This window comes from Rhea pennata, unplaced genomic scaffold (genome assembly GCF_028389875.1).
Source record: "Rhea pennata isolate bPtePen1 unplaced genomic scaffold, bPtePen1.pri scaffold_26, whole genome shotgun sequence".
NCBI classification, from domain to species: domain Eukaryota; kingdom Metazoa; phylum Chordata; class Aves; order Rheiformes; family Rheidae; genus Rhea; species Rhea pennata.
The window spans coordinates 3,397,538-3,418,245 of NW_026907677.1; positions in this window are offsets into that span (position 1 = coordinate 3,397,538).

A 20,708-nucleotide genomic window follows, 5' to 3' on the forward strand; every position below is an offset into this window, starting at 1 on the left:
GACCAACAAGGCTACAGGCTCACCCTCACACACAGCTCCAAGCATCTCACCTGCTATGAGGCTCTTTCCGCTTGACTCTCTTCCCCATGTCTTTTTCCATTCTAGCAGGCTGCTTGTCTTGAATGGAGATGTACACGGCAGGAACATCCCCTGTAAGCAGCAGACAAGAAAACCCTGCAGAGCACCATCGAGGTGGTCATCTGTATAGCAGTGATGTGCAGCACCACTCCAGTCAGTGATAGACCTGTGAAGCCTCAAGGGGATTCCTTTGAAGCCATGTTTCCAAGGCACTCTGAGGACCTCCCTCACTCTGGCTCCTGTCCAGCTCTTCATTTCTAGCCTAAAACACCCTTTCCTGTGGGAGTGCTTTTCTACTGCTCTACCCTGTCCACACCAGGAACAGTGGGGCTCACAGGGATGTGCTGGTGACCTACGAGAGACTCTTTGGGGCCATAACTTCACACGAGGGAAACAGAGCCTGCGATCCTTCGTTGGATCTCACAGGCTGCATTTTCTCTGATGAGGCAGTCAACCCAAAAGCACTGGTCTGGCAGTTTGAATGAAAAACTTTCAAGCAAAGGGTCAAGCTGCCTGCTTTGGACATCCGAGGAAGTCTTGGCACACATCACCGGACTTTTGTCCATCTCCTCTAGGTGGCTTTTCCCATCAGAGGAAAGTACTAGGATTCCATGAGATAGGTCCTGACTTAGGGCACTCCTTCCATTATCATTCTGCTCCAGACAGAAGCAACGATTCACAAGGATTCTCCTCAGCTTGGACTCCCTTCTTCTCCCCCTTCTCCCATGGAAAGTACTTGGCAGTGTACATTAGGGCACGAGTCCCCTGGGAAAGTTTAACTCAAAGGGACTAGCTTCACTTGGGACTGTTGGCCTGCCATGGGGTCTTACCCCCGCAGGAGGCACTGGAGACTTCCCATCACGGGTGAGCAGAACTGCATCTAGTGCCTCGTACTATCTAAGCCACTGCACTGGAGCCTTGGCTCCGCTGTCCTGCCAAGGAGGACAGAAGGAGAAGGTGCAAAACCCTGGCAGCAATCAGCTGCTCTGTTACCTTTCTCAACACTGAGACTGTCTCTTCTCTTTTCCTCTTCCCAAGGCTCTTTCACAGCTCTCACTGCGCGTTTGGTGGGGGAAGTCACCAGCTCAAGCCTGGAGATAGGGAAAAGACTCCACATTGAAGGAAGGGCACCACATTGCCATGCAGCATGTCCTTGGCAGCTTATGTTCATTAGGGACACACAGACACGTGTCAGAGCTCCTAGGAAGCCCATCTGATCCCTAAGTACAATATGCAGATTATGCCAGATCCTGGAGGACTGTTGTAGGAAATGCAGTGACCATGTGAAGACCTCCAGTGCTGGGAGGGGCGGGAGCTTCCTTCTCAGACTCTTCCAGGGTTTCCCTGGCTTTCCCATGAAAAAGATTTTGGCAGCTTTCCAAGACAAACCCTCCATGAGGCCACCAGAGGCAGTCTCCCAGCTCTTGACCACGCTTGCGTCCAGGCAGAAGAAACTAGTCTCCTTTCCTCTGCCTTTCCACCACTGTTTGAAACTCCAGCCTAGCCCTCCACACCCCCTGCAGTCTTTCCAATCCTCATGTCAGTGCCTCTGCAAACAACAGCCTGCATGAGCCAGGCCTTTAAGGGATCCATCCCCTTAGCTAGGAGGGAATCAGGACACAGCTCTGCAGAAATGGCCTCTGCCACGCCCTCCCACCACCACACAAAGCTCAGGTTAAGCCAGAGCAAACCTGGAGTTCCCTGGGAACCAGCCAGTGGAAAGTGTTACTCCCAAATCACTTCCTGAGCAGCCTTCACCAACCCTCGCAGCACAGCACTCCCACACATGCAGTGAGAAGCTGCTTGCTGGGTCAGCTGGAGGCTAAGAAGCAAGCAAACATACTCACTTGGGAAGGACAACGCCAGGCCCAGCAAGGGCCTGAGCAGCAACCCTTCTGATGGCTGTGAGGGCTGAATTGCTTATATCTGGCACCTGCAAAGGTGAGAGACTCATGTGAGATGCTGCCAAGCAAAAGATCTCGTTGCTCACAAGGGCAGCAAACGTTTCCACTGCTCAGAGAAGAAGCTGCCTCTCAGAAACTCTGAAACAAACCTGCCTGTTTCTCACGGCTGCCCCCCAATTGGACAGAATAGCATCTGCAGGGGAATGCAGGAGAAGGGCGAATCACACTGCCGGGCTTTCGGCAAGGTCGAGAATGAAGAACCTGAGTTAGGAGAGCAGGTCTTTCCTAACGGGGAAGTCAATGGAGGGAAGCACAGGCAAAAAAAAGCATTCCCCTCCAATCTAGGAAATGGGCAGTGTTGTCCAGCTAAGGAGAGAGAGAGCACCACAGGTACACTAGGGGCAGCTACATCCGCCCGTAAAGGGCAGGGTAATCCTCACACTCTCCGCTGACCCCTGTCTGCTGCAAGTCTTCCCCTCCGCCCCATTCAGACCTGAAATGAATCTGAACAAGACTGAAGAACCCTTTTTTTCCTGCTGCCCCGTCATCGACATGAGCATGAACAGAAGCTCTCCAGCTTCCACCCCACACAGGCCCAGCAGTTAACTTCCCACCAGAAACAGGGCCCCATGCAGGCATCTTCTGCTGTGTCCACAGAGAAGGCAGCAGAAACAGATGTGCTGCAAAAGCAGAGCACAACTGGCATCTTGGAAAGCAAGCCCTGGACTAGGTCACTCAGAGCTCAAAGGAGCGCAGGGGAAGGGCTCTGGTACAGCCACTGCCCAGGGGACGATGTTTCCCACAATTCCGGCTGCCACAAGAAGGGCCCCAAGCAGCAGCACCTACCTTCCCTGCCCTCTGAGGGCCTGCACTCACAGCACGTGCAGCTGGCCATCTGACTTCCTCAGGCTGAAGCACACTGCAAACAGACACCGCGGGGAGGTGGCATGAGCACAGGGGGAGTTGGGCCTCCATCCCGCGCTCGCAGGATGGGCACCTCCTTCGGCAGCCAAATGACATGGGTTCCACTCACTGCCCTCATCGGAGGTGGAGATCATGCCCTGCCAAGTCATGCAAGGCTGCACAACATGCCTGAAGGAAAGCTAGCAAAGCTCAGGCTGCCCACACCAAGGCTTTCTCTCCATGCAGCAAGGAGAACAGCAGGCACAGCAACAATGACAGGCTCCAAGACACACCGTCGCCCCCGCTCCTCCCAATTCCTTTAGCCACTGCTCCCAAACACTCTGTTTTCAGGATGGAAAATGGATTCTAGTTGGGCACCCAGGCTCAAAGGTGGAGAAAGGCATCGAGGGAGTCAAGCACTGCTATCTCTGCAGCTACGCTGCTCATTGCAACTCGCCTGCCCCAGGGACATGCTTGGGAAAGGCTTTGATGGCAGTAGGGGCAGAGGCTCTCTCTCACTCTCGCTGGAGACCTCCTGCCTCTTCCAGACTCTGCACACACACACAGTCCCCTTATCTCAGAGCCCACAACTCTGATCAGGCATTCAGGATGCTCTGGGCACACAGAGAGGTGCCTGACAGCAGGGTGTAGCCACGCTCGGCTTGTGCCAGCCCCAGAAGGAGGTTTCATGTGAAGGAAAGGGCTTCAAGGGCACTACTGTGAGAACAGCCCCTGCTCCTTGGCCTTGGTGGCAGGAAGAGGGGGGCTGCCCTTCTGCTTGCAAGGCAGCATCCTTTCCAGGCCAAGAAAGAGCTCCTCTCTGTTGAGTCCCCTCTCACTGCATACTCCCTGGCCTCTGGAAACAGCCCGCGCTGTGGCCCAAAGGGCAGACAAACACCTCCCTCTTGCAAAGGCTTCACAAGAGCATGCAGACCTCTCCTCAGCCTCACAACATGTCCTTAGACTCCTAGCCCTGCTGTCGGCAGGTAGAAACAATCCTGCTTACTTTCGGCTATGGGGAATTGTGGAAAGGCCCCCATGTCTGGGAAGCAGGATTTGACATTCCCAAGGGTCTCCATCCGGGAAGCAGTGTCAGCAGAAACAGGAAGCCCACAGGAGGCTCTCCCAACCACTTGCTCTGTGCTGTCCATCCAGCCAGAGATTACTAGTTGTTGCAGTATGGGATGAAAGGCATTCAGAGTCACTAGGGCCATGATGTCCAAGGGAAACATGCATCTCCAAGACCAACAAGGCTACAGGCTCACCCTCACAAACAGCTCCAAGCATCTCACCTGCTATGATGCTCCTTCCCCTTGCCTTGCTCCCCCGTGCCTTCCTCCATACTAGGAGCCGCTAGTCTGGCTGGAGGCTGCCTCTCTCGGACGAGGAGGCGCAGGGTAGGAATATCCCCTGTAAGCAGCAGACAAGAAAACCCTTCAGAACACCGCCGGGGTGGCCATCTGTATAGCAGTGATGTGCAGCACCGCTCCAGTCAGTGATAGACCTGTGAAGCCTCAAGGGGATTCCTTTGAAGCCATGTTTCCAAGGCACTCTGAGGCCCTCCCTCACTCTGGCTCCTGTCCAGCTCTTCATTTCTAGCCTAAAACACCCTTTCCTGTGGGAGTGCTTTTCTACTGCTCTACCCTGTCCACACCAGGAACAGTAGGGCTCGCAGGGATGTGCTGGTGATCTACGAGAGACTCTTTGGGGCCCTAACTTCACACGAGGGAAACAGAGCCTGCGATACTTCGTTGGATCTCACAGGCCAGGAATCAGCTGCTCCATTACCTTTCTCAGCTTTGAGATCAGGTCTTCCCTCTTTCCCTTTCTGAGGTGGCCTTGGAGCTCTCACACACGGCTTCTCAGGGGAAGTCTCCAGCTCAAGCCTGGAGACAGAAAAAAAGGGCTCTGCTGTGATGGAAGGGCACCACATTTCCACTGCAGCCCCTCCTTTGCAAATTATGCTCACCATGGGCACACAGGCGCATGCCAGAGCTGTTAGGAACCCCACCCTTTCCCAAGTAGAATATACAGAATATGCCAGATTGTGGAGGACTGCTGTAGGAAATGCAGTAACTCAGTGCAGACCCGGCCGTTGGAAGGCGTTAGTCCCAAATCACTTCCTGAGCAGCCTTCGCCAACCCTCGCAGCACAGCACTCCCACACACGCAGTGAGAAGCTGCTTGCTGGGTCAGCTGGAGGCTAAGAAGCAAGCAAACATACTCACTTGGGAAGGACAACGCCAGGCCCAGCAAGGGCCTGAGCAGCAACCTTTCTGATGGCTGTGAGGGCTGAATTGCTTATATCTGGCACCTGCAAAGGTGAGAGACTCATGTGAGATGCTGCCAAGCAAAAGATCTCGTTGCTCACAAGGGCAGCAAACGTTTCCACTGCTCAGAGAAGAAGCTGCCTCTCAGAACCTCTGAAACAAACCCGCCTGTTTCTCACGGCTGCCCCCCAATTGGACAGAATAGCATCTGCAGGGGAATGCAGGAGAAGGACAAATCACACTGCCGGGCTTTCGGCAAGGTCGAGAATGAAGAACCTGAGTTAGGAGAGCAGGTCTTTCCTAACGGGGAAGTCAATGGAGGGAAGCACAGGCAAAAAAAAGCATTCCCCTCCAATCTAGGAAATGGGCAGTGTTGTCCAGCTAAGGAGAGAGAGAGCACCACAGGTACACTAGGGGCAGCTACATCTGCCCGTAAAGGGCAGGGTAATCCTCACACTCTCCGCTGACCCCTGTCTGCTGCAAGTCTTCCCCTCCGCCCCATTCAGACCTGAAATGAATCTGAACAAGACTGAAGAACCCTTTTTTTCCTGCTGCCCCGTCATCGACATGAGCATGAACAGAAGCTCTCGAGCTTCCACCCCACACAGGCCCAGCAGTTAACTTCCCACCAGAAACAGGGCCCCATGCCCTGTGCTGTGTCCACAGAGAAGGCAGCAGCAACAGTTGTGCTGCAAAAGCAGAGCACAGCTGGCATCTTGGAAAGCAAGCCCTGGACTAGGTCACTCAGAGCTCAAAGGAGCGCAGGGGAAGGGCTCTGGTACAGCCACTGCCCAGGGGACGATGCTTTCCCACAATTCCGGCTGCCACAGGAAGGGCCCCAAGCAGCAGCACCTACCTTCCCTGCCCTTTGAGGGCCTGCACTCACAGCACGTGCAGCTGGCCATCTGACTTCCTCAGGCTGAAGCACACTGCAAACAGACACCGCGGGGAGGTGGCATGAGCACAGGGGGAGTTGGGCCTCCATCCCGCGCCCGCAGGACGGGCACCTCCTTCGGCAGCCAAAGGACATGGGTTCCACTCACTGCCCTCATCGGAGGTGGAGATCATGCCCTGCCAAGTCATGCAAGGCTGCACAACATGCCTGAAGGAAAGCTAGCAAAGCTCAGGCTACCCACACCAAGGCTTTCTCTCCATGCAGCAAGGAGAACAGCAGGCACAGCAACAGTGACAGGCTCCAAGACACACCGTTGCCCCCGCTCCTCCCAATTCCTTTAGCCACTGCTCCCAAACACTCTGTTTTTAGGATGGAAAATGGATTCTAGTTGGGCACCCAGGCTCAAAGCAGGAGAAAGGCATCGAGGGAGTCAAGCACTGCTACCTCTGCAGCTATGCTGCATATTGCAGCTCGCTTGCCCCAGGGACATGCTTGAGAAAGGCTTTGATGGCAGTAGGGGCAGAGGCTCTCTCTCACTCTCGCTGGAGACCTCCTGCCTCTCCCAGACTCTGCACATACACACACAGTCCCCTTATCTCAGAGCCCACAACTCTGATCAGGCATTCAGGATGCTCTGGGCACACAGAGAGGTGCCTGACAGCAGGTGTAGCCACGCTCGGCTTGTGCCAGCTGCAGGAGGAGGTTTCATGTGAAGGAAAGGGCTTCAAGGGCACTACGTGAATCTGGCACTGTGAGAACAGCCCCTGCTCCTTGGCCTTGGTGGCAGGAAGAGGGGGGCTGCCCTTCTGCTTGCAAGGCAGCATCCTTTCCAGGCCAAGAAAGAGCTCCTCTCTGTTGAGTCCCCTCTCACTGCATACTCCCTGGCCTCTGGAAACAGCCCGCGTTGTGGCCCAAAGGGCAGACAAACACCTCCCTCTTGCAAAGGCTTCACAAGAGCATGCAGACCTCTCCTCAGCCTCACAACATGTCCTTAGACTCCTAGCCCTGCTGTCGGCAGGTAGAAACAATCCTGCTTACTTTTGGCTATGGGGAATTGTGGAAAGGCCCCCATGTCTGGGAAGCAGGATTTGACATTCCCAAGGGTCTCCATCCGGGAAGCAGTGGCAGCAGAAACAGGAAGCCCACAGGAGGCTCTCCCAACCACTTGCTCTGTGCTGTCCATCCAGCCAGAGATTACTAGTTGTTGCAGTATGGGATGAAAGGCATTCAGAGTCACTAGGGCCATGATGTCCAAGGGAAACATGCATCTCCAAGACCAACAAGGCTACAGGCTCACCCTCACACACAGCTCCAAGCATCTCACCTGCCATGAGGCTCCTTCCCCTTGCCTTGCTCCCCCGTGCCTTCCTCCATACTAGGAGCCGCTAGTCTGGCTGGAGGCTGCCTCTCTCGGACGAGGAGGCGCAGGGTAGGAACATCCCCTGTAAGCAGCAGACAAGAAAACCCTTCAGAACACCGCCGGGGTGGCCATCTGTATAGCAGTGATGTGCAGCACCGCTCCAGGCAGTGATAGACCTGTGAAGCCTCAAGGGGATTCCTTTGAAGCCATGTTTCCAAGGCACTCTGAGGCCCTCCCTCACTCTGGCTCCTGTCCAGCTCTTCATTTCTAGCCTAAAACACTAAAACACCCTTTCCTGTGGGAGTGCTTTTCTACTGCTCTACCCTGTCCACACCAGGAACAGTGGGGCTCACAGGGATGTGCTGGTGACCTACGAGAGACTCTTTGGGGCCCTAACTTCACACGAGGGAAACAGAGCCTGCGATACTTCGTTGGATCTCACAGGCCAGGAATCAGCTGCTCCATTACCTTTCTCAGCTTTGAGATCAGGTCTTCCCTCTTTCCCTTTCTGAGCTGGCCTTGGAGCTCTCACACACGGCTTCTCAGGGGAAGTCTCCAGCTCAAGCCTGGAGACAGAAAAAAAGGGCTCTGCTGTGATGGAAGGGCACCACATTTCCACTGCAGCCCCTCCTTTGCAAATTATGCTCACCATAGGCACACAGGCGCATGCCAGAGCTGTTAGGAACCCCACCCTTTCCAAAGTAGAATATACAGAATATGCCAGATTGTGGAGGACTGCTGTAGGAAATGCAGTAACTCAGTGCAGACCCGGCCGTTGGAAGGTGTTAGTCCCAAATCACTTCCTGAGCAGCCTTTGCCAACCCTCGCAGCACAGCACTCCCACACACGCAGTGAGAAGCTGCTTGCTGGGTCAGCTGGAGGCTAAGAAGCAAGCAAACATACTCACTTGGGAAGGACAACGCCAGGCCCAGCAAGGGCCTGAGCAGCAACCTTTCTGATGGCTGTGAGGGCTGAATTGCTTATATCTGGCACCTGCAAAGGTGAGAGACTCATGTGAGATGCTGCCAAGCAAAAGATCTCGTTGCTCACAAGGGCAGCAAACGTTTCCACTGCTCAGAGAAGAAGCTGCCTCTCAGAAACTCTGAAACAAACCCGCCTGTTTCTCACGGCTGCCCCCCAATTGGACAGAATAGCATCTGCAGGGGAATGCAGGAGAAGGGCGAATCACACTGCCGGGCTTTCGGCAAGGTCGAGAATGAAGAACCTGAGTTAGGAGAGCAGGTCTTTCCTAACGGGGAAGTCAATGGAGGGAAGCACAGGCAAAAAAAGCATTCCCCTCCAATCTAGGAAATGGGCAGTGTTGTCCAGCTAAGGAGAGAGAGAGCACCACAGGTACACTAGGGGCAGCTACATCTGCCCGTAAAGGGCAGGGTAATCCTCACACTCTCCGCTGACCCCTGTCTGCTGCAAGTCTTCCCCTCCGCCCCATTCAGACCTGAAATGAATCTGAACAAGACTGAAGAACCCTTTTTTTCCTGCTGCCCCATCATCGACATGAGCATGAACAGAAGCTCTCCAGCTTCCACCCCACACAGGCCCAGCAGTTAACTTCCCACCAGAAACAGGGCCCCATGCAGGCATCTTCTGCTGTGTCCACAGAGAAGGCAGCAGCAACAGATGTGCTGCAAAAGCAGAGCACAGCTGGCATCTTGGAAAGCAAGCCCTGGACTAGGTCACTCAGAGCTCAAAGGAGCGCAGGGGAAGGGCTCTGGTACAGCCACTGCCCAGGGGACGATGCTTTCCCACAATTCCGGCTGCCACAAGAAGGGCCCCAAGCAGCAGCACCTACCTTCCCTGCCCTCTGAGGGCCTGCACTCACAGCACGTGCAGCTGGCCATCTGACTTCCTCAGGCTGAAGCACACTGCAAACAGACACCGCGGGGAGGTGGCATGAGCACAGGGGGAGTTGAGCCTCCATCCCGCGCCCGCAGCATGGGCACCTCCTTCGGCAGCCAAAGGACATGGGTTCCACTCACTGCCCTCATCGGAGGTGGAGATCATGCCCTGCCAAGTCATGCAAGGCTGCACAACATGCCTGAAGGAAAGCTAGCAAAGCTCAGGCTGCCCACACCAAGGCTTTCTCTCCATGCAGCAAGGAGAACAGCAGGCACAGCAACAGTGACAGGCTCCAAGACACACCGTTGCCCCCGCTCCTCACAATTCCTTTAGCCACTGCTCCCAAACACTCTGTTTTTAGGATGGAAAATGGATTCTAGTTGGGCACCCAGGCTCAAAGCAGGAGAAAGGCATCGAGGGAGTCAAGCACTGCTACCTCTGCAGCTATGCTGCATATTGCAGCTCGCTTGCCCCAGGGACATGCTTGAGAAAGGCTTTGATGGCAGTAGGGGCAGAGGCTCTCTCTCACTCTCGCTGGAGACCTCCTGCCTCTCCCAGACTCTGCACATACACACACAGTCCCCTTATCTCAGAGCCCACAACTCTGATCAGGCATTCAGGATGCTCTGGGCACACAGAGAGGTGCCTGACAGCAGGTGTAGTCACGCTCAGCTTGTGCCAGCTGCAGGAGGAGGTTTCACGTGAAGGAAAGGGCTTCAAGGTCACTACGTGAATCTGGCACTGTGAGAACAGCCCCTGCTCCTTGGCCTTGGTGGCAGGAAGAGGGGGGCTGCCCTTCTGCTTGCAAGGCAGCATCCTTTCCAGGCCAAGAAAGAGCTCCTCTCTGTTGAGTCCCCTCTCACTGCATACTCCCTGGCCTCTGGAAACAGCCCGCGCTGTGGCCCAAAGGGCAGACAAACACCTCCCTCTTGCAAAGGCTTCACAAGAGCATGCAGACCTCTCCTCAGCCTCACAACATGTCCTTAGAGTCCAAGCCCTGCTGTCGGCAGGTAGAAACAATCCTGCTTACTTTCGGCTATGGGGAATTGTGGAAAGGCCCCCGTGTCTGGGAAGCAGGATTTGACTTTCCCAAGGGTCTCCATCCGGGAAGCAGTGGCAGCAGAAACAGGAAGCCCACAGGAGGCTCTCCCAACCACTTGCTCTGTGCTGTCCATCCAGCCAGAGATTACTAGTCGTTGCAGTATGGGATGAAAGGCATTCAGAGTCACGAGGCCATGATGTCCAAGGGAAACATGCATCTCCAAGACCAACAAGGCTACAGGCTCACCCTCACACACAGCTCCAAGCATCTCACCTGCTATGACGCTCCTTCCCCTTGCCTTGCTCCCCTGTGCCTTCCTCCACACTAGGAGCCGCTAGTCTGGCTGGAGGCTGCCTCTCTCGGACGAGGAGGCGCAGGGTAGGAACATCCCCTGTAAGCAGCAGACAAGAAAACCCTTCAGAACACCGCCGGGGTGGCCATCTGTATAGCAGTGATGTGCAGCACCGCTCCAGTCAGTGATAGACCTGTGAAGCCTCAAGGGGATTCCTTTGAAGCCATGTTTCCAAGGCACTCTGAGGCCCTCCCTCACTCTGGCTCCTGTCCAGCTCTTCATTTCTAGCCTAAAACACCCTTTCCTGTGGGAGTGCTTTTCTACTGCTCTACCCTGTCCACACCAGGAACAGTGGGGCTCACAGGGATGTGCTGGTGACCTACGAGAGACTCTTTGGGGCCCTAACTTCACACGAGGGAAACAGAGCCTGCGATACTTCGTTGGATCTCACAGGCCAGGAATCAGCTGCTCCATTACCTTTCTCAGCTTTGAGATCAGGTCTTCCCTCTTTCCCTTTCTGAGCTGGCCTTGGAGCTCTCACACACGGCTTCTCAGGGGAAGTCTCCAGCTCAAGCCTGGAGACAGAAAAAAAGGGCTCTGCTGTGATGGAAGGGCACCACATTTCCACTGCAGCCCCTCCTTTGCAAATTATGCTCACCATGGGCACACAGGCGCATGCCAGAGCTGTTAGGAACCCCACCCTTTCCCAAGTAGAATATACAGAATATGCCAGATTGTGGAGGACTGCTGCAGGAAATGCAGTAACTCAGCGCAGACCCGGCCGTTGGAAGGCGTTAGTCCCAAATCACTTCCTGAGCAGCCTTCGCCAACCCTCGCAGCACAGCACTCCCACACACGCAGTGAGAAGCTGCTTGCTGGGTCAGCTGGAGCCTAAGAAGCAAGCAAACATACTCACTTGGGAAGGACAATGACAGAGCCTGAGCGGGTCTGGGAAGCAGCTGTTTCGGTGCCTGTGAGGACTGAATTGCTCATCTCAGGCATCTGCAAAAGTGAGAGACACATGTGAGATGCTGCCAAGCAAAGGATCTCATTGCTCACAAGGGCAGCAAACGTTTCCACTGCTCAGAGAAGAAGCTGCCTCTCAGAAACTCTGAAACAAACCTGCCTGTTTCTCACGGCTGCCCCCCAATTGGACAGAATAGCAGCTTCAGGGGAATGCAGGAGAAGGAGAAATAACACTGCCGGGATTTTGGCAGGGGCAAGAATCAAGAGCATCGCTTGTTAGAGTAGTTCTTTCCTAACAGGGAAGTCAAGGCAGGCAAGCACAGGGGAAGGCCTTTCACTAGCCTGTCCTCCTGGTCTCTGCATTCTGTCTGCCCATTTGGGCTGCCTGCTCGTGAGCTGAGGACAAAGCATGCATGTGTAGGCTTAACCCCAAAGTCTCTCCAGAGATTCCAGTGGCTTTCTCTGCAGTGTGGAGGAATAGAGACACAGAGCCTCTCCTTTCCCTAGAAAGGGGAAAGCTCATAATAAGCCCTTTAATAAGGGCAAGTGCAGAGTCCCGCACTTAGGGAGAAATAACTCCATGCACCAGTACAGGCTGGGGGCTGCCCTACTGGAAAGCAGCTTTGCAGAGAAGGACCTGGGAGTGCTGGTGCACAACAAGTTGACCACGAGCCAGCAATGTGGCCTGGCTGCCGGGAAGGCCAATGGTATCCTTGGGTGCATTGGGAAGAATGTTGCCAGCAAGTGGTGATCCTGCCCCTGTACTCAGCCCTGGGGAGGCCTCGAGTACTGCATCTAGTTCTGGGCTCCCCAGTACAAGAGAGACATGGAGCTACTGGAGAGAGTCCAGTGTAGGGCTACAGAGATGATCAGAGGACTGGAGCTTCTGCCCTCTGAGGAACGGCTGCAAGAGCTGGGCCTCTTTAGCCTGGGGAAGAGAAGACTGAGGGGGGATCTTATCAATGTGCACAAGTACCTGAAGGGAGGGTGTCAAGGGGATGTGGACAAACTCTTTTCACTTGCCCTGTGTGACAGGACAAGAGGCAATGGGCAAGAACTGAAACACAGGAAGTTGCGCCTGAATATGAGGAGGAATTTCTTTCCTGTGAGAGTGACAGAGCACTGGAACAGGTTGCCCAGGGAGGTTGTGGAGTCTCCTTCTCTGGAGAGATTCAAAACATGCCTGGATGAAACCCTGGCTAACATGTTCTAGGTGACCCTGCTTAAGCAGGGAGGTTGGCCTAGATGATCTCCAGAGGTCTCTTCCAGCCTTACCCATTCTGTGATTCTGTGATTCCCCTGTACAGTTAGTAACAACGGGCACAAACTGAACCACAGGAAGTTCCGCCTGAATGTAAGGAGAAATTTCTTTCCTGTGAGAGTGCCAAACTTCTGGAGTATGTTCAAGGAGCAGTGGAGGGTCCTGGTCTGGGACCCACTGCAACAAAGGTTGCAGAAAAGGCCCTGGCCAAGAGAATGGACTGAAAAGATCTCATGGACTGGGACAGAAGGAAAACACAGAGCTGGCAAGTAGGGCTAGGCTACAGCCTGCTTGCATCTGCAGCTTAGCCCTTGAGGGGCTCAGCCTGCTTTCACAGCTGTGCTTCCCAACTGCACCTGAATGCCCAGGCTGAAGGACAGGCCTGCACTAGGGACCTGGGGAAGGGCAAGGGACTGCAGCAGCTTCCTTGGTGGCACACAGCAGTAATGTTCTACAGCCTCGAGTGAAACTGCTGAACTCCCTGCTCCACAATCCCAAACACAGCCAAAAGAGGCCCGGAGTCAAATGCAATCCTGACCTCAAGGGGTGCTAAATCCTGGCTTTCTGGAAGACTTCTGGAGGAAATCTAATGGGAAAAAAAAAACTACACAAGACCTGCCCTTCTCTTGGACTCTTTGCTGGGCATTCAGACACGGGATCCTGGGCTGCGTGTCTCTGTGCTTGGACCCAGGACAGCTCTTCCCAGGGTCTTCTATGTTACTGAGTCTGGGCAGGGAGCTGGCACTGCTCGAGACTAGGACTGCCCACCTGTCCAGACAGGTTGTGGCAGGCCACGGGAAAGACATTCACCTGGACTTTGCTAGGGTTTCCAAAGAGCAAGAAAGCTGGAGACATGGAAAACTTACCCCAAGAAGAGCTTCTACCAGCTGTTCCTGCCCATTCAGCCTTTGCAGAAGGCCTTTGTAAAATCCCATTTTCACCTTTTTGCCCTGGATGACAAGCATGCCAATGCCCTTCAAAACAAGAGCAACGTTCTTCCCACTCGCAAGGCAGCAGGAGAGAAGGTACATGGTCTCTTCTATGCAAGCCTCTACTGTTTTCCGATCAACGGAGAAGGCCGAGGCTATGCGAGCATACTTCAGGGGCTCAGCTTGCTTATGACCTAGGCAACAACAACAGAGCAACGCAGTCACCAACACAGCACTGCAGCAGGCTCAAGCAGAGTGTTGGCAACTTGAAGCTCTCCCAGCAAGACCATGCTCCAGCGCTGTTTTCTTCAGCCCTCTGGGAAAGTCCATAAAGGAAGCTGATGTCATCCCTCCCTGGTAGAAGTTCAAAACTCTCTGCAGCCTCATAGGCCAAGGGTACAGTGATGCTTCCTTCCTGGCCAAAGCAGAAAGAAAGAGTCTCAGCCATCTCTGATGACCAGGAAGCAGGATGGCAGGACAAGGAGAGGAGAGAAGGGGTCAGTTCCCAGGAGAACGCAGTGGTCACCAAAGCACACGATCCCACAGGATGATGTGAGATCTCATTAATTGTGCCCACACACTCCGGGCATGTCAGGTTTGAAGAGACTTAGCTGTGCTGCATCACAGTGGGTGCAATGAAGAAGGAAAACACATGGACTGCACAACAGCCCTTAGTCTTACCGGGTCAGTCTTCATTAGAGATGAACATTAATTAATCATAATCATCACCTTAAACTTTCTGGTTGCCCCCAGGCCCTCAGAACTGCACGGTGCATCCTTCCCCTCCACCTCCCAGCCCCGCCCCCCAACCTCCCCCCCACACACACTAGAGTTCCCTTCTGTCGCAAGGCTCTCTGTGGCTGGCTTCTACCCACTTCTCACCAGAAGCAATTTCTAAAAGACGGCAGCAATGCTACTGTTTGCCCTTACAAGGTCTGCTGTGCCATAAACATGGAACAACAGCTCCTACCACATCAGATTAGAAGCAGCAGCCCCCGAACATCTGGCATGGAGCCCACTGTTAAGGCAAGTGCGCGAGAGAGAGAGAGTTTCCTTTGCTTCTGCGTGGTGATACCATGGTAATAAGAGAAAACAGAAGCTGGTCCCAGGACCAGCCAGGTTGTATTGTCCCTGGTCCTGCCAGGCATGGCAAAGCAGCAATTATCCACACCCCACACATGCTGCCAGGCAAAGCCAAAGTTTCAATCTGTCCTCTTACCAGGAACATAAGCCTTGTCATCGGTGAGGCCATGAAGCTCTGCAAGATTCTTTGAAAGGTGAAACATGGGTCTGCGAACAGTCAGAAGACCATTCTTTCTATCAACAACCTGCTCTGTAACAACGCTGAAGGTCCCAAGTCGAATAACCCTCACGTCCTGTGAACAGAAGCAAAGAGGAGAATTAGAAGCACCGGAGATGGACAAACAGACTGTGCACTTGTCAGAGCATGACCATAGTGCTCTGGGCCCTGCCCACTCCTGGTGTGCAAAGGGGCAAGAGGGAACCCTCTGGAAAGCTTGGGAGAAGCCTTGAAGAAGCCCTTTGGGAGAACTTTCCAGATGCTTTCCTACCCCTCCTCCTCCTCTCCTTCTCCAAAGGGCAAGTAACCATCCCTCACATCCGGAAGATCCATCAACGGGTTTCCAAGAACAGAGATAACCTCAGAAGAATGTGCCAGGCTCCTTCTTTGGCCTTTCACTCTGCCAGAGGGGCCTAGACAAGACCCAGGAGGCCTCGGACCCTTCCTCCAACAGAAACTGGACTGCAGATCTCTCATCAGGGCTGACGGGGAGGAAAAGGCTGGCAGACTCACCTTGTTCCGCACCAGCTGCTCCATAATGTAGGCTGACACACCTCCCCAGATACGCAGACTCTCTGGAAAGCAAGGGAAATACTTGTCATGCTCTGGGTTGGCTAGCTCACAGCTGTTCAGCACACACCTAACCAAGGAGATGACAAGAGCAGGCAGAATCCAAGAGACACCCCCTCCCCCAAACTAACCCCATGCCTGACAGGGACTGCAGAGCTGAGGCAGGCACTGCCTTCAGGCTAGAACCTGCCCTCTGACCCCAGCAGAGGTCTGCACCCAAACGAGAGGCCTGGAGAAGCACAGACATGCAGATCCTGCCACCCAACATCCACAGTGCACCTCCCAGCTCAAGGCCTGCTCTGCCAGGCTGGAGGTTACCAAGGCATCCAGGGGGAAGGACAACACGCAGCAGCTGGGCTGCCACACAGAAAGCCAAGCTGACCTGAGGAAAAGCTTGGGGATTGGCTGCGAGAACATGCAATCCCACAGACTGGCCACAGCCAGTAGGAGCTGCAGGACACTGCAGCCATGCTCAGATGGGTCTCCTTGCCTTGCAGATGCAGCTCTTGCAGGGCAGTCCCCTCCCTGGGATTTCCACCCCACAGAGGACAGTGCTGTGCCTGTGGCAGTGTGGGAGTGCTAATTTCCCCTCTTCCGGATCCCTGCACATACAGGCTCAGCAAGGCCCCCGGAGCAGCTCCAGGCTCTGCATGGCCACTGGAGCAGCTCCACCCCTTTCCCCAGCTGACAGCAGGGGCAGGGGAGGGCCAGGACGCAGCAGCCCTGGCAGTCACATTGCCACCTGCGCCAAAAGGTACCATCAGTCGGGGCTCCTGGGGAACGCAACAGCCCGTCCAGCCACCCTCACAGCCCCAGGGCTTCCACAGCCATGGCCAGAGCCCAGGCTCTTGACAACAACCCTTGTGAAGGAGCTCCCAAAGGCCTTACCCTGGGGAGGGAGTGTTGGCACCCCTGGCCCACGCAGCATCCCGTGGCCAGCATCCCAGAGCTCCATCCTTGTCCTCCTTGCTCTGGCTTCACCCTGCAGCAGGAAGGTGCCTTCCCAGTCGGCTCCTCTCTGCTCTCCTCCTCCTCCACACTTCAGCACAGCCCTTGTGCTGCCCTGCAGCCACCCCTCGGCGGCTCCCGCTCGCGGTCGGCGACTCCTGGCAGCAGAGCAGTGCCGAGAGCAGCCCCAGCGCCTGAGCTCCCCACGGCCTCGCTGGGATGTGTGAGAAGGTGCTGGGGTCACGCGGGAGGTGGGAGATGTTGCTGTGACACGGGATGTCCCCTGTGAGCACAGCCCATGTCACAGAGGGGCAGAGGTGGGGCTGCCCAGGGCTGGCCCTGCAGCACGCAAGGGCTGCACGAGGGGGTTGTGCAGCTGTCCCAGCCCCGACGCAGGCCGTGCCGCAGAGAAAACCCCGCCGGGGTTCCCAGATGGGCTGGGCCCTGCAGCTGCGTTCACCCCAGCCATAGCCCCCATGCGTAGCCAACCTGGCTGTGAGGGAGGGCAGTGGGGCACTGCACTGTGCCCACCTCACAGTGACACAGCGGAGGCTGCTGCCGTGGTGGTGGCAAGGAGGATCTGCCAACTGACTGCATTCCAACCCCTAGCAATGACCTGGCACGGATCAAAGTGTTGTTCTCAGCACTCGAAAAAATGGTTCCTTCCCTTGCCAGTTAGTCTGTTCATGAAACTTGCAGGGAACCACTGTTAAGCACCGTTCAACCTGGAGAGGTGTTTTTGACCTACTGCCTGCAGCAGCACCTTAGGGTCTGGGAGGGAAGGAAACTGATCTGTGAGAGGGATAAACTGCCACCCAGGAAGTCCTTGTGGGAGGACAGCCTGCAGCCCATCCACCTGGGGAGCACTCTTAGCAGATTCCCTGTCCATAGAATTTGGCAGGAGAGTCACGGATGGTGGAGAGGAGGATGCCAGCCTTTGAGAACACAGGCAAACGCGGGGAACCCATCAGCAATGCTCATCCCCTTCCTGCAGCACCCCTCAATGTAGCCAGCATGGGTCTTCGCTCAGGGCAGTGGTGGGATTCAGCTGGTGGCCCCAGGCACCAAGGTCCATCGGAGATGCCCTGTGGTGTCTGTCCAGCATCTGCTTGCCAGGTCCTGCCTGCTGTAGGCACTTTTGCTGGACACCCAGGCATCTCGTGAGGCTCAGGAGGAATCCATTTAGGCCACTAAATGGAGTACCTGCCCTGAATTATGCTACGTGCGCCACAATGCAGGGGTGTACATGTGTCTAAGCTTCCTAAGGAATGGAGCTCTGAGGGCTGCAGGGAACTCAGTGACTAAGGAGAAGGTTATTTCTCCCAGGCTGGGGCAGCTAGTACATTTCCTATGGCCAGGGAATCCCCCAGCTGATGCCATGGAAGAGGGGGTGTTGCTCATCATTGCCCAGTGTGAGCTTGCAGTCACTTGCACACGGCTTGGATCACCTCAGATTTCACTTAGTGTTTCCATGTGAGCAACTGATTCCTGTCCTCCATTGCCTTGGACTAGAATGGCAGTGGAGACAAGGAGCTTGCATGCACGCATCTCTTTGGTGCACACGGCAGCTGAGGGACGAGCAATCCCAGAACACAAAGTCACTCCTTTGGCTGGGCCTTTGCTCCTGAGCTGCACCAGGCTCCTGGCTCAGAGGGAGCTCACAGTAGCCTGGCAGCACTGCACAGAGCCAGCTCTGGCCAGGAGCAGCTCCTCTGGGAGGGGAGATTTCCTCCGGGAGAAATCCACATGGCCCTTTCCGTGGGAAGTCTCTGGCTGCAGGGCAGTGCTGCTGAGGTTACCAGAGGGCTCATCGAAAACTAGCACATTGCACAGCGGATGGGATCTTTCCTGAGAGCTCTCATCCTCTTCGGTGTGCATCAGGTGGTGTTGCTTCAGGGCAGGCCTTTGCTGCCACATCGCCAGAGGGACGGGGCATCATGGCTACACCCAGCATGCTCCGGTCCCCCACAGCTAAGGCAGCACTGTGGATCGGCAAAAGCTGACTCCTGTCCTGCTTCCATGGTAGGACCCGTGAAGAGGCAGTGCCCATAGAGCTGTATGCCCCAGCTCACCAAACCCCTGTGTAGCAGACTGTTCTTGCTGCACTGCTTCTAGAGCGGCACCAGTTATTGGCCTTGTCACACAGGCTGAAGGACCGTGTGGAGCCTGAAAGCAGAGTTGTGGCTGACCCTTGCATGGTGAGGTCACAGCTGCACACACATTTAGTGACAGGGTAAACTCCAGATCTTTACATGTCAAAAAGATGCCTTCAGAAGCAGCTCTAAGAAACGGACTCGCTCACGGGTGTTGCACAGATCTCTGCTTTGAACACACAAGGAGCTATGGCACCTCTGGGAGAGGAGGAAGCCATTCCACTTTCTTCTGCACTTGGGAGCTTCTCTCCTTCCACTTCAAGAGCCAAGGACACTCTGGAAAGAGCAGGTGGCATTCGCTTATGGCCAGCACCTTTCCAGAGATTTCAGCCCCGGCTTGCCTCTATGAGACAAAAGAACATCAAGCAAGGAAGCAACGAGGGAGCGTTTGGCTAGCAGGTGATGAACACAGTCTTAATCACACATAAAGAGGGAAGGATAGTTTGTAGGCACAGCCAGCCATCACATTCCTCCCTTTCCAAACTCCCAAGTCCCTTTTCAGGGATGGTTGCTTCCCAGCTGTGCACCCGTGTGCTCCTGCATCCAAATGTAAGCAGAGGCAAGAGAGCCACAAAGGTGCTTTGCTTTGACCAAGCAGGAAGCAGCTCAGCAAAGCTTCCCGATGTCAGTATTAAGCTGGGATTGAGACTCCTATTTCTCACTTCCATGGCTAAGTTTCTATTTCTGATCTCCTGCTCCTCGGAGATGTAAATCCAAGAGACGTACCACATACCTCTCAACGCAACTAAGAGCAGACTAAACGGGTGTGTCAGTTTTGTACTGGAAGTCAACTAAGCTTGTGCACTGGGGGCTTTGAAGTGTTAGCCAACAGCTAGGAGGGAAAGAACAGAAGCAGTATAGTGCACTGTGCTCAGCACGGTCCAGAAACAAAACCAGGGACAACAGGAAAGCTCTGTGAAAGTGCCATCCATCAAAGAATGCTCCCCCTCCCTCTGGGAAAAACGACTGGCATGAGTGCATAAAAGGAAGAAGGCAAATATTTATGGTTGCAAATACTCAGTCCTAGCTACTGGAGAGAAATACTGCAAGTGTTACAGAATCACAGAATCAGGGAATGGTTGAGGTTGGAAGGCACGTCTGGAGGGCATCTAGTCTAACCCCCCTGCTCCAGCAGGGTCACCTAAAGGACATTGCACAAGATCAGCCCCAGGCAGGTTTTGACTGTCTCCCCTTGAAGGAGACTCCACAACCTCTCTGGGCAACCTGTTCCAGTGCTCTGTCACTCTCCCAGGAAGGAAGTCTTTCCTCATATTTCAGGTGGAACATGCTGTGTTTCAGTTTGTGCCTGTTGCTCCTTGTCCTATTGCTTGTCCCACCACTGAAAAGAGGTCCCTTCCAACCTCAACAATTCTGTGCTTCTATGTTTCTGTGAGCAGAAGAGTAGCCCCTGACCTGCTGGCTACTCTTCATAAGGCACCCCAGGATATCATTGCCTGCCTTTGCCACAAGGGCACCTTGCCAGCTCATGGTCATCTTGGTGTCCTCTGGGACCCCCAGGGCTCTCTCTGTGGAGCTGCTTCCCAGCAGGTCAGCCCAGGCAAGTATAGGACGCCCCCTTGCCTTCCTCAGATGTGGGGAAGCTGGGGCAGGTGGCACCTGCTTCTGGGATGTTGCTCTGTTTGAGCGGAGCTAGAGCAGCAGTCTAAGGCAAGGGCTGCCTTGGCCAGGGCCCCTCTGTGGTTCTGTGGAGACTGATGCCATGCAGGGACGGGGCCTGGGTCTGTGAGCCATGTGTCGTTACAGCCTCTGGGCTTCCCCTGCTGCCACACAAGTCAGCTGGAAGAACTTTTCCCAAGGGCTTGTTTTAGTTCGACCTGATGCCCATATGCAGATCTGCAAGGAGTGGTAAATACTGGAAAGCTAGGTAGAGAAGTGCTCCATTCTCAGCAGGTGGCTGGGTGCCTCCGCAGCCTTTCCTCCAACCATCTCGTGCCTGTTTTGCCCCTTTCTCCCTTTGCTG